Source organism: Drosophila serrata, unplaced genomic scaffold, assembly GCF_035046125.1.
Source record: "Drosophila serrata isolate PLE 108 unplaced genomic scaffold, ASM3504612v1 contig_373, whole genome shotgun sequence".
Classification (NCBI taxonomy): Eukaryota; Metazoa; Arthropoda; class Insecta; order Diptera; family Drosophilidae; genus Drosophila; species Drosophila serrata.
In genome coordinates this window covers 356,677-371,087 of record NW_028257271.1, presented here as the reverse complement: position 1 = coordinate 371,087, position 14,411 = coordinate 356,677, and positions in this window count along the sequence as shown.

Below are 14,411 nucleotides of genomic sequence, written 5' to 3'. Positions count from 1 at the left end.
CAACTGGCTTGTTTTCATCTTCTGCTCCACCTTGAGGATGGCCCAGTTCTCCACATAGACCCCTGAGTTCTGTGCTTACAGAGTCTTAAGCTCCCTTTTGAGGTTGGATTGCCCTTTGGCAATCAGATGATTCGTCGTCGCACCTGATCACCCGGTGAACCCAACCATGTCCGATAGTAATTTGGATGTTACCATCTCAGACAGTCTGGTCTCCAGCTCCTCACATTATCCCATCAGCAGGCGCCCATCATAGTTGAGCCCGTCCACCAGTGCCATGGCAAGGCTGTCTAAAGCCACCTTACTGAACTTCTTCGCCAATCTGACGAAGGATGTTGCTGTCGGGGCCCCCTTGGCGTCCGCTAGATTGCGCTGGTCAGGTTTGCCCTCCTTCTCAGGAGGATGAATGAACCGAGCCTTACTGAACTGCGCTTTCCACTGTTGATGGGTAAACGACTTTGACTGGCAGTATTTCCTTCTCACCTTTATCTCGCCTTGGTGGTATCTGTTGATGGTTGCTTCATTTGGGAAGTGCTTAACTTAGAACTGCCCACCAAACTCCACGGAGTTAGCGTCTCGTCATCTGAGAGCAGCAACTCATCTTCGTCGATTTCGGAGATTGGTTGGAGTTTTACCTCTCCCATGAGGTCAATAGCGGATTTTGTATTTATACTCAAGTTTAAAACGAACGCGTTGCTGGACGAGGCGAGCCCAAGGGGTTTGGAGCATTGACGAGGTCGACCGTGGCTCCGCCCCAAAGCCACAGAAAGGCACCCGACCCGTCAAAAGAGTCATAGTGTGTGGGAGTCAGGGAATTCTGCCGCTCGTACGGGAGTGCGGAATTTTCCAGGAGGGACCACGCGTGGACTTTGAGGACCTTGAGCGACAATGAAACGTTCGTAACCACAGCTGCTACTTGTCTTTTTACAAGTTATTTTTCTTGTTTAAGCATAAGTCGTGTTTTTTCATTAATTTTAAGTCGGAGCCGGCGTTCGTAACCACTGCTGCTACTTGTATTTTTGACATATTATTTTTGTTATATTAGGCAAAGTCGTGTTTTTGATTTTATTAAAATCGAGTCTGGAGTCAGGAGATCCTAAAATATGTATTTATTTATATAAAGAAAATAATAATAAAAAATAAATAAATAAAAAAAATTTATGATTCATATTCGGAATGCAGGTATAAGAACAGTCTTAGTTGCATCAAATCAGGACTCGGACAAAGATAAAACTTAAATTGAACATTTTTCGGTATGAGTGGAGACCAATAGAGCTTATATTATTTGAAATACTGATATTAAGGGCAATAGCAGTTTTTTTAAATATCGTCGAGAAAAAAAGAACAAAATCCTCATTGAAGTTACAGCACCTCAAATGTACCCAAACCCCGAATTTATTGCACTTTTAAGATAAAACACCTTAAAATCCTGGTTAAGCGCATTGAACAATTGGAAAAAAATATTTTGGTTCTTGATTCTGAGACTATTTTAAATTTCGTCGGTTGGTGTTATTTTTAGGAATGCAAAATTTTGTAAACCGTGGAAAAAAAAACAAAATAAATGGGCTCAAACTTTAAACATTAAATGCTTCAATTCAGATCTATTCTGCTTTCCGGTGCTTTGTTTGGACATAGCCAAATGCCACATCAACAAATTAATAAAATGAAATGAATTTGTTCCGTTATACTATCCGCTAATCTCGAAAGCAGTGTTATAAAAACTATTTAACTCGTTGCAGGTCCCAGTTCTTACAGGACACAAAACAATTTTATAATTTTGTTAACACTAAACGTAAGCCTAAATCAAATCTTCCTTGCTTTTATTAGAAAATACTGCCGCAAATACTAATCAGGCAATAGCCGACCTTTTTTTTTAGAGTTTTGTCAGACAACTTATTCAAACTCTTCGGATTCATATCAGTTTTATTCCTACAACATATCAAAATGAACTTAGTTTTCAGTCAAAGCTTAAAGGAAAGTTCTCTTCTTTAAGATCTTCATCGTGACCTGAATATAATGCCGAAAGAACTGTTCGTGCGGCTATAAAGCGGCTATAAAATCCCTAGCTGCCGTGAAAACAAACTCGCGACTAGTGGCAGAATGCAAGAAGGCCCTTAATAGACTTGCTGACAAAAATGAGGTACAAGTAACTTGGGTACCGTGACACAACGAGATCCCAGGAAATGAGAAGGCATATGAACTAGCCCGTGCAAGCTCGGCAGGGCTAAGTACGGACATCGAAATACCGATCTCCCAAAATGTAATTCAGACAAGGATCCATGACCACTTTAAGCTGATAGCTAACAAAGAATGGCTAAGTAAGAGCCATCACAGAAGGTCTAGGGAATGTTGGCCAATGAAGATGGGACTGCCAATCTGTAGAAGCTGTAAGTAATCTACACAGCAAGAGACACCGGAACATCTGCTCTGCTTTTGCCCACCGCTAGACCACATCAGACTTCGCCACTTTGGTGCTTACCAGATAGAGTCACTGGGAAGTATAGGAAAGCTGAAAGTTTCGGCAATCCTAGCTTTCCTTACTGAAAACCATCTGAATAGCGAAAACTTGATTCCAATAAATAGAAAGAAAGAAAGAGGTAATAAGCTTGCTACTGAACTGCTGCTCTTTGGAAAGAATTAATTCTGTTGATGATTTTGGCGTCCGCTTGAACCCAAAACTTGACTTTATTGATCATATTTCGTCTATGGTGAATAGAGCCAGGGGTGTGCTTGGATTTATTAAACGGTGGTCGAAGAAATTCAATGACTCTATGTTACTAAATCCTTATATACTTCTTTAGTTCGTCCTCTCTGAGAATATGGATCCTGCGTTTGGAGCCCTCAGTACGGCGTCCATAGTAAACGCATCGAGTCGGTGCAAAAGAACTATTTACTTTTCGCACTACGCGGTTTAAATTGGGGTGCAAACCAAAGATTACCTGTACTCTAATAGACTCCTATTAATAGACTTACCGTCGTAGAACTTTCAATCGTAGAACGATGCTAGAAATTTTTTTTTTAATTATTTTTAACCTTATCCATGGTGGTGTGGAAAGTGCTGACTTGTTGAGTCAGCTCAATTTCCACGTACCATGTAGAACTACTAGATCCTATATCCCATTAGTCTTGTGCCACTGTAGAACCTCCTTCGAACTGCATGAACCTTTTAGAGTCAATATTTGTACACACTAATCTCTAACGTAGATACCCTTCCCAAATTAAAATCTTTAATACTAACACACTTAGTAAACATGCAAGCAAACAACCTGGCAGCACGCCGGTAGTAAATTTCCTCGTATTCTGTTCAATATTTTCATCGCGCCTACTAACGCCTAACCCAAACAGGCACGGGCCTGATGTCATACGGGCCACTTGAATGTGCTGACCATAGTTCATCAACGTCCAATATGCAAAAAAATGGAGCGTCTGATAGGGCGATCTAGCCAATATACTGTGAACACAGCTGGAAAAACTTCGGAGCTCAGAATCTCCGGCTTTCTGTGAGCACAATAACCTGAGATGCAAACGAAAGGCTATCAGAATACAAGTTAGTAAGCCTACCACGTAAGCCTCTTTCTTTTTAACAGGAAATACCTAGGGAAAAGGTTAGTTTTTTTTGGGGCGGGATTGGAAGATGTAGAAGGCGCAGTGGTATGATCAGACCTGGGAAGAGTTATTCCTACAGGCAGCTTTTTCTTTTTCTTCGCTTCAAATTCCTTAACAACAACGTACTCTGACCAGAAGTTGGGAGAGTAAATAGTGTTAAAAAGCTCGTTAGGGACATATTTTTTGAAAGATGAAATATCCCTAGCTTAAGAAAATTTAAACTTTTCCACCTTAATCTTTATTTTATCGGCTCGCCTATAAAGGCGATAACATCTTCCGTTGTTTGATCAGGGGAATTAATGCTGAGGTCGAGGCCTGTGCCGAGGGAGGCTGCTGCTGAGAGCCCGTTGCAGGTAGTTGGGGTCCGTCGACATGCTGCCCACGAATAGCAGTTTTTTTTGCGCCTAGGAGACTCACTTAATAGCGTAAGAACTGCAGCGGCACAACGAAAGCGATAGAGTGGGAGAGCAGATAAATAGCAAAAACGTTTAGCTGTTGCGACGGCGCAAACAAAACCTAAACGAAGAAGGCACAAAAAGGAATGCAAAATATGCAAAAGCTAGCACTAGCAGCACAACAAAACTGGGAAATAAAACAATTATAAACACAAATCAGAATAGCTGGATGCACACGCGAAGTGAACGGGAAGTTATTAACACAAAATAGAACATTTAAGTTAACCCCGGTGGTTATTTTCAAACTTTAATACAAAGCGAGAGCGCAAGGAAAAACACGTCCGTTCACTTGGAAAGATGAAATTGCAATTAATAAAAAATATTTCTACATTTACATTTATACTGGGACTTTAGTAAATTGTTTATAAATTATAATATATAATATTATGTAGGACCAGTTGCTCCGTCTGCGTTAATACCGAATAAGATATTCGAATAATTTAAACGGCATTTGACAGGTAACTTTTGTAAATTTGGTGTATGTATCGGACAATGTGCCAATCCTCACACCTATTCGCTTTTTTATAGGGTAGCAGGGTGGCTCTATTCCTTACTTGGCGAAGACTGTCAATGACAATGTTTGTGTAAACTGTCAAGCGGACTATAATCGAGATTGTCCTGATTGTTCCGAAAACTGAACAGTCATCGCTTTGGAATTACAAACCAATTGTAAACCAATTTATCCCGACCTCAGCTGTCCGCAATGGACTGCGTATGTCACTGGGAAACGTGGTAACCGGAATTCAACTAACTACAATACGGAATTTTCTAACCTTCCTGGCAACAGGAGATCCAAAGTTCGTGAGCATTTCTCTGCCAATGTTGCTCCATTTGCCTCCACTCCTGACTGTTGAGTATTTTCCAAATGATGCAAGAGCTTCAAAAGGTAGTCGCACAGCTATCCCTCACAGTGGCAACTCTAGCCCAGAATGTGAACCAGATTCAGGGGAGATCCTCTTTGACAGTTCCCAGTTATAGAGTCAATTAGGACTAATGACTTCCGCATTGGATTCTGGAATTCCCTACAGTGGTTAAATTCCACAGGATGGATTTCTCGGTTGGCGTTGGAATTATGACAGTTCCAGTTCGACATCAGCTATCGACGTGGGACCCATGTCTTGATTGCCGCGCCCTGTCACGCCATCAGCTCGCAACCATTCAAGAAGCGCAGCAGGACAACTCCTGCAAATTGATCAATAAGATGCTTCGCCGGATTCAGCGGGAACACGCCAAAAATCCCGACTACCGCGAGGAGGACAGCTATACCGAAAAATAGGCTTGCGTCCGGAAGAGGACTACACCTCCTGGAAACTATCCGTGGGCGCTAGCTTTCGCAGGAGGGTGCTAGAAGAATGCTACGATCATCCGACCGCCGGGCACATGGGCGGAATCCCGAAGACTCTGGTTTGTGACAACGGGACTCAGTTTACAAGCAAGGCCTTCACCTCAACAGATCCCTACAGAAAGGGCAACCACACCGTGAAGACCATGATAGCACAATATCTTGGCGACGGGCCTCAGAATAACTGGGACCAGCTGCTTCCAGAGATATCCCTCGCAGTAATCAGCAGTGTATCCGACACGACGGGATTCAGCCCCGCCTTCCTTGTCCAAGGCCGGGAGCCACGCCTACCCAAGACTCTCTAGCACGAGGTTACACCATGCCGAGTAATCGTCTTGATCCCGTTCGAAGACAGCAGTTACACAGCATCTTTTAAGTTGCTCGCGACAACGCCGAACGTGCCATCGCCGAGCAAGGCCGGCACTATAACTTACGACGAAGAGAATGGATATCAGCACTGGGTGCTCTAGTTCTCGTGCGCCAGCAAGCATTATCAAATGCTGCCGAAGAGTTTGGTGCCAAGCTAGCGGCTGTCGGAGGCCTTGAAGGATCCTGTACGGATCAACCCCTTTCCCACCTTCTTCTCCTATACCAACCCAAATTTAGGTCATTTGGTCAACAATCCAACCTGTCCCGGTAAACGAAAATGTTTTTGTGGAGGACCCTGGTCCGGCTTATATGTATGCTGACGCGTAATTATCATCCCTACAATGCAAATTATATATTTTCTCTTGTATCTGTAATTGCAAACAATCATTTTTTTAAGAATACTGTGTAAATTTACATGAAAGGCATGAAGCCACCAGTGATTATCATATTGGAATGCCAAGCGAATGTATGATGCCAATGAACTTCGTGTGCTCACGCGTTGTATCACTAAGCCATTTTCTCCTCCTTCCCATTTTCAGCTACCTTCGCCAGAATGAACCGAGCCTTACTGAACTGCGCTTTCCACTGTTGATGGGTAAACGACTTTGCCTGGCAGTATTTCCTTCTCATCTTTATCTCGCCTTGGTGGTATCTGTTGATGGTTGCTTCATTTGGGAAGTGCTTGACTTAGAACTGCCCACCAAACTCCACGGAGTTAGCGTCTCGTCATCTGAGAGCAGCAACTCATCTTCGTCGATTTTGGAAATTGGTTGGAGTTTTACCTCTCCCATGAGGTCAATAGCGGATTTTGTATTTATACTCAAGTTTAAAACGAACGCGTTGCTGGACGAGGCGAGACCGAGGGGTTTGGAGCATTGAAGAGGTCGACCGTGGCTCCGCCCCAAAGCCACAGAAAGGCACCCGACCCGTCAAAAGAGTCATAGTGTGTGGGAGTCAGGGAATTCTGCCGCTCGTACGGGAGTGCGGACTTTTCCAGGGGGGACCACGCGGGAACTTTGAGGACCTTGAGCGACAATGAAACGTTCGTAACCACAGCTGCTACTTGTCTTTCTACAAGTTATTTTTCTTGTTTAAGCATAAGTCGTGTTTTTTCATTAATTTTAAGTCGGAGCCGGCGTTCGTAACCACTGCTGCTACTTGTATTTTTGACATATTATTTTTGTTATATTAGGCAAAGTCGTGTTTTTGATTTTATTAAAATCGAGTCTGGAGTCAGGAAATCCTAAAATATTTATTTATTTATATAAAGAAAATAATAATAAAAAATAAATAAATAAAAAAAATTTATGATTCATATTCGGAATGCAGGTATAAGAACAGTCTTAGTTGCATCAAATCAGGACTCGGACAAAGATAAAACTTAAATTGAACATTTTTCGGTATGAGTGGAGACCAATAGAGCTTATATTATTTGAAATACTGATATTAAGGGCAATAGCAGTTTTTTTAAATATCGTCGAGAAAAAAAGAACAAAATCCTCATTGAAGTTACAGCACCTCAAATGTACCCAAACCCCGAATTTATTGCACTTTTAAGATAAAACACCTTAAAATCCTGGTTAAGCGCATTGAACAATTGGAAAAAAATATTTTGGTTCTTGATTCTGAGACTATTTTAAATTTCTTCGGTTGGTGTTATTTTTAGGAATGCAAAATTTTGTAAACCGTGAAAAAAAAAAAAACAAAATAAAAGGGCTCAAACTTTAAACATTAAATGCTTCAATTCAGATCTATTCTGCTTTCCGGTGCTTTGTTTGGACATAGCCAAATGCCACATCAACAAATTAATAAAATGAAATGAATTTGTTCCGTTATACTATCCGCTAATTTTCGAAAGCAGTGTTATAAAAACTATTTAACTCGTTGCAGGTCCAAGTTCTTACAGGACACAAAACAATTTTATAATTTTGTTAACACTAAACGTAAGCCTAAATCAAATCTTCCTTGCTTTTATTAGAAAATACTGCCGCAAATACTAATCAGGCAATAGCCGACCTTTTTTTTTAAGTTTTGTCAGACAACTTATTCAAACTCTTCGGATTCATATCAGTTTTATTCCTACAACATATCAAAATGAACTTAGTTTTCAGTCAAAGCTTAAAGGAAAGTTCTCTTCTTTAAGATCTTCATCGTGACCTGAATATAATGCCGAAAGAACTGTTCGTGCGGCTATAAAGCGGCTATAAAATCCCTAGCTGCCGTGAAAACAAACTCGCGACTAGTGGCAGAATGCAAGAAGGCCCTTAATAGACTTGCTGACAAAAATGAGGTACAAGTAACTTGGGTACCGTGACACAACAAGATCCCAGGAAATGAGAAGGCATATGAACTAGCCCGTGCAAGCTCGGCAGGGCTAAGTACGGACATCGAAATACCGATCTCCCAAAATGCAATTCAGACAAGGATCCATGACCACTTTAAGCTGATAGCTAACAAAGAATGGCTAAGTAAGAGCGATCACAGAAGGTCTAGGGAATGTTGGCCGAGATCGGGCAATCGGATCGCATGCAATGAAGATGGGACTGCCAATCTGTAGAAGCTGTAAGTAATCTACACAGCAAGAGACACCGGAACATCTGCTCTGCTTTTGCCCACCGCTAGACCACATCAGACTTCGCCACTTTGGTGCCTACCAGATAGAGTCACTGGGAAGTATAGGAAAGCTGAAAGTTTCGGCAATCCTAGCTTTCCTTACTGAAAACCATCTGAATAGCGAAAACTTGATTCCAATAAATAGAAAGAAAGAAAGAGGTAATAAGCTTGATACTGAACTGCTGCTCTTTGGAAAGAATTAATTCTGTTGATGATTTTGGCGTCCGCTTGAACCCAAAACTTGACTTTATTGATCATATTTCGTCTATGGTGAATAGAGCCAGGGGTGTGCTTGGATTTATTAAACGGTGGTCGAAGAAATTCAATGACTCTATGTTACTAAATCCTTATATACTTCTTTAGTTCGTCCTCTCTGAGAATATGGATCCTGCGTTTGGAGCCCTCAGTACGGCGTCCATAGTAAACGCATCGAGTCGGTGCAAAAGAACTATTTACTTTTCGCACTACGCGGTTTAAATTGGGGTGCAAACCAAAGATTACCTGTACTCTAATAGACTCCTATTAATAGACTTACCGTCGTAGAACTTTCAATCGTAGAACGATGCTAGAAATTATTTTTTTAATTATTTTTAACCTTATCCATGGTGGTGTGGAAAGTGCTGACTTGTTGAGTCAGCTCAATTTCCACGTACCATGTAGAACTACTAGATCCTATATCCCATTAGTCTTGTGCCACTGTAGAACCTCCTTTGAACTGCATGAACCTTTTAGAGTCAATATTTGTACACACTAATCTCTAACGCAGATACCCTTCCCAAATTAAAATCTTTAATACTAACACACTTAGTAAACATGCAAGCAAACAACCTGGCAGCACGCCGGTAGTAAATTTCCTCGTATTCTGTTCAATATTTTCATCGCGCCTACTAACGCCTAACCCAAACAGGCACGGGCCTGATGTCATACGGGCCACTTGAATGTGCTGACCATAGTTCATCAACGTCCAATATGCAAAAAAATGGAGCGTCTGATAGGGCGATCTAGCCGATATACTGTGAACACAGCTGGAAAAACTTCGGAGCTCAGAATCTCCGGCTTTCTGTGAGCACAATAACCTGAGATGCAAACGAAAGGCTATCAGAATACAAGTTAGTAAGCCTACCACGTAAGCCTCTTTCTTTTTAACAGGAAATACCTAGGGAAAAGGTTAGTTTTTTTTGGGGCGGGATTGGAAGATGTAGAAGGCGCAGTGGTATGATCAGACTTGGGAAGAGTTATTCCTATAGGCAGCTTTTTCTTTTTCTTCGCTTCAAATTCCTTAACAACAACGTACTCTGACCAGAAGTTGGGAGAGTAAATAGTGTTAAAAAGCTCGTTAGGGACATATTTTTTGAAAGATGAAATATCCCTAGCTTAAGAAAATTTAAACTTTTCCACCTTAATCTTTATTTTATCGGCTCGCCTATAAAGGCGATAACATCTTCCGTTGTTTGATCAGGGGAATTAATGCTGAGGTCGAGGCCTGTGCCGAGGGAGGCTGCTGCTGAGAGCCCGTTGCAGGTAGTTGGGGTCCGTCGACATGCTGCCCACGAATAGCAGTTTTTTTTTGCGCCTAGGAGACTCACTTAATAGCGTAAGAACTGCAGCGGCACAACGAAAGCGATAGAGTGGGAGAGCAGATAAATAGCAAAAACGTTTAGCTTTTGCGACGGCGCAAACAAAACCTAAACGAAGAAGGCACAAAAAGGAATGCAAAATATGCAAAAGCTAGCACTAGCAGCACAACAAAACTGGGAAATAAAACAATTATAAACACAAATCAGAATAGCTGGATGCACACGCGAAGTGAACGGGAAGTTATTAACACAAAATAGAACATTTAAGTTAACCCCGGTGGTTATTTTCAAACTTTAATACAAAGCGAGAGCGCAAGGAAAAACACGTCCGTTCACTTGGAAAGATGAAATTGCAATTAATAAAAAATATTTCTACATTTACATTTATACTGGGACTTTAGTAAATTGTTTATAAATTATAATATATAATATTATGTAGGACCAGTTGCTCCGTCTGCGTTAATACCGAATAAGATAATCGAATAATTTAAACGGCATTTGACAGGTAACTTTTGTAAATTTGGTGTATGTATCGGACAATGTGCCAATCCTCACACCTATTCGCTTTTTTATAGGGTAGCAGGGTGGCTCTATTCCTTACTTGGCGAAGACTGTCAATGACAATGTTTGTGTAAACTGTCAAGCGGACTATAATCGAGATTGTCCTGATTGTTCCGAAAACTGAACAGTCATCGCTTTGGAATTACAAACCAATTGTAAACCAATTTATCCCGACCTCAGCTGTCCGCAATGGACTGCGTATGTCACTGGGAAACGTGGTAACCGGAATTCAACTAACTACAATACGGAATTTTCTAACCTTCCTGGCAACAGGAGATCCAAAGTTCGTGAGCATTTCTCTGCCAATGTTGCTCCATTTGCCTCCACTCCTGACTGTTGAGTATTTTCCAAATGATGCAAGAGCTTCAAAAGGTAGTCGCACAGCTATCCCTCACAGTGGCAACTCTAGCCCAGAATGTGAACCAGATTCAGGGAGATCCTCTTTGACAGTTCCCAGTTATAGAGTCAATTAGGACTAATGACTTCCGCATTGGATTCCACAATTCCACAGGATGGATTTCTCGGTTGGCGTTGGAATTATGACAGTTCCAGTTCGACATCAGCTATCGACGTGGGACCCATGTCTTGATTGCCGCGCCCTGTCACGCCATCAGCTCGCAACCATTCAAGAAGCGCAGCAGGACAACTCCTGCAAATTGATCAATAAGATGCTTCGCCGGATTCAGCGGGAACACGCCAAAAATCCCGACTACCGCGAGGAGGACAGCTATACCGAAAAATAGGCTTGCGTCCGGAAGAGGACTACACCTCCTGGAAACTATCCGTGGGCGCTAGCTTTCGCAGGAGGGTGCTAGAAGAATGCTACGATCATCCGACCGCCGGGCACATGGGCGGAATCCCGAAGACTCTGGTTTGTAACAACGGGACTCAGTTTACAAGAAAGGCCTTCCGGGGAATGGATCTCCAACAAACCGCCCCATACACACCTCAACAGATCCCTACAGAAAGGGCAACCACACCGTGAAGACCATGATAGCACAATATCTTGGCGACGGGCCTCAGAATAACTGGGACCAGCTGCTTCCAGAGATATCCCTCGCAGTAATCAGCAGTGTATCCGACACGACGGGATTCAGCCCCGCCTTCCTTGTCCAAGGCCGGGAGCCACGCCTACCCAAGACTCTCTAGCACGAGGTTACACCATGCCGAGTAATCGTCTTGATCCCGTTCGAAGACAGCAGTTACACAGCATCTTTTAAGTTGCTCGCGACAACGCCGAACGTGCCATCGCCGAGCAAGGCCGGCACTATAACTTACGACGAAGAGAATGGATATCAGCACTGGGTGCTCTAGTTCTCGTGCGCCAGCAAGCATTATCAAATGCTGCCGAAGAGTTTGGTGCCAAGCTAGCGGCTGTCGGAGGCCTTGAAGGATCCTGTACGGATCAACCCCTTTCCCACCTTCTTCTCCTATACCAACCCAAATTTAGGTCATTTGGTCAACAATCCAACCTGTCCTGGAAAACGAAAATGTTTTTGTGGAGGACCCTGGTCCGGCTTATATGTATGCTGACGCGTAATTATCATCCTTACAATGCAAATTATATATTTTCTCTTGTATCTGTAATTGCAAACAATCATTTTTTTAAGAATACTGTGTAACTTTTACATGAAAGGCATGAAGCCACCAGTGATTATCATATTGGAATGCCAAGCGAATGTATGATGCCAATGAACTTCGTGTGCTCACGCGTTGTATCACTAAGCCATTTTCTCCTCCTTCCCATTTTCAGCTACCTTCGCCAGAATGAACCGAGCCTTACTGAACTGCGCTTTCCACTGTTGATGGGTAAACGACTTTGCCTGGCAGTATTTCCTTCTCATCTTTATCTCGCCTTGGTGGTATCTGTTGATGGTTGCTTCATTTGGGAAGTGCTTGACTTAGAACTGCCCACCAAACTCCACGGAGTTAGCGTCTCGTCATCTGAGAGCAGCAACTCATCTTCGTCGATTTTGGAAATTGGTTGGAGTTTTACCTCTCCCATGAGGTCAATAGCGGATTTTGTATTTATACTCAAGTTTAAAACGAACGCGTTGCTGGACAAGGCGAGACCGAGGGGTTTGGAGCATTGAAGAGGTCGACCGTGGCTCCGCCCCAAAGCCACAGAAAGGCACCCGACCCGTCAAAAGAGTCATAGTGTGTGGGAGTCAGGGAATTCTGCCGCTCGTACGGGAGTGCGGACTTTTCCAGGGGGGACCACGCGAGAACTTTGAGGACCTTGAGCGACAATGAAACGTTCGTAACCACAGCTGCTACTTGTCTTTCTACAAGTTATTTTTCTTGTTTAAGCATAAGTCGTGTTTTTTCATTAATTTTAAGTCGGAGCCGGCGTTCGTAACCACTGCTGCTACTTGTATTTTTGACATATTATTTTTGTTATATTAGGCAAAGTCGTGTTTTTGATTTTATTAAAATCGAGTCTGGAGTCAGGAGATCCTAAAATATTTATTTATTTATATAAAGAAAATAATAATAAAAAATAAATAAATAAAAAAAATTTATGATTCATATTCGGAATGCAGGTATAAGAACAGTCTTAGTTGCATCAAATCAGGACTCGGACAAAGATAAAACTTAAATTGAACATTTTTCGGTATGAGTGGAGACCAATATACTTATATTATTTGAAATACTGATATTAAGGGCAATAGCAGTTTTTTTAAATATCGTCGAGAAAAAAAGAACAAAATCCTCATTGAAGTTACAGCACCTCAAATGTACCCAAACCCCGAATTTATTGCACTTTTAAGATAAAACACCTTAAAATCCTGGTTAAGCGCATTGAACAATTGGAAAAAAATATTTTGGTTCTTGATTCTGAGACTATTTTAAATTTCTTCGGTTGGTGTTATTTTTAGGAATGCAAAATTTTGTAAACCGTGAAAAAAAAAACAAAATAAAAGGGCTCAAACTTTAAACATTAAATGCTTCAATTCAGATCTATTCTGCTTTCCGGTGCTTTGTTTGGACATAGCCAAATGCCACATCAACAAATTAATAAAATGAAATGAATTTGTTCCGTTATACTATCCGCTAATTTTCGAAAGCAGTGTTATAAAAACTATTTAACTCGTTGCAGGTCCAAGTTCTTACAGGACACAAAACAATTTTATAATTTTGTTAACACTAAACGTAAGCCTAAATCAAATCTTCCTTGCTTTTATTAGAAAATACTGCCGCAAATACTAATCAGGCAATAGCCGACCTTTTTTTTAGAGTTTTGTCAGACAACTTATTCAAACTCTTCGGATTCATATCAGTTTTATTCCTACAACATATCAAAATGAACTTAGTTTTCAGTCAAAGCTTAAAGGAAAGTTCTCTTCTTTAAGATCTTCATCGTGACCTGAATATAATGCCGAAAGAACTGTTCGTGCGGCTATAAAGCGGCTATAAAATCCCTAGCTGCCGTGAAAACAAACTCGCGACTAGTGGAAGAATGCAAGAAGGCCCTTAATAGACTTGCTGACAAAAATGAGGTACAAGTAACTTGGGTACCGTGACACAACAAGATCCCAGGAAATGAGAAGGCATATGAACTAGCCCGTGCAAGCTCGGCAGGGCTAAGTACGGACATCGAAATACCGATCTCCCAAAATGCAATTCAGACAAGGATCCATGACCACTTTAAGCTGATAGCTAACAAAGAATGGCTAAGTAAGAGCCATCACAGAAGGTCTAGGGAATGTTGGCCAATGAAGATGGGACTGCCAATCTGTAGAAGCTGTAAGTAATCTACACAGCAAGAGACACCGGAACATCTGCTCTGCTTTTGCCCACCGCTAGACCACATCAGACTTCGCCACTTTGGTGCCTACCAGATAGAGTCACTGGGAAGTATAGGAAAGCTGAAAGTTTCGGCAATCCTAG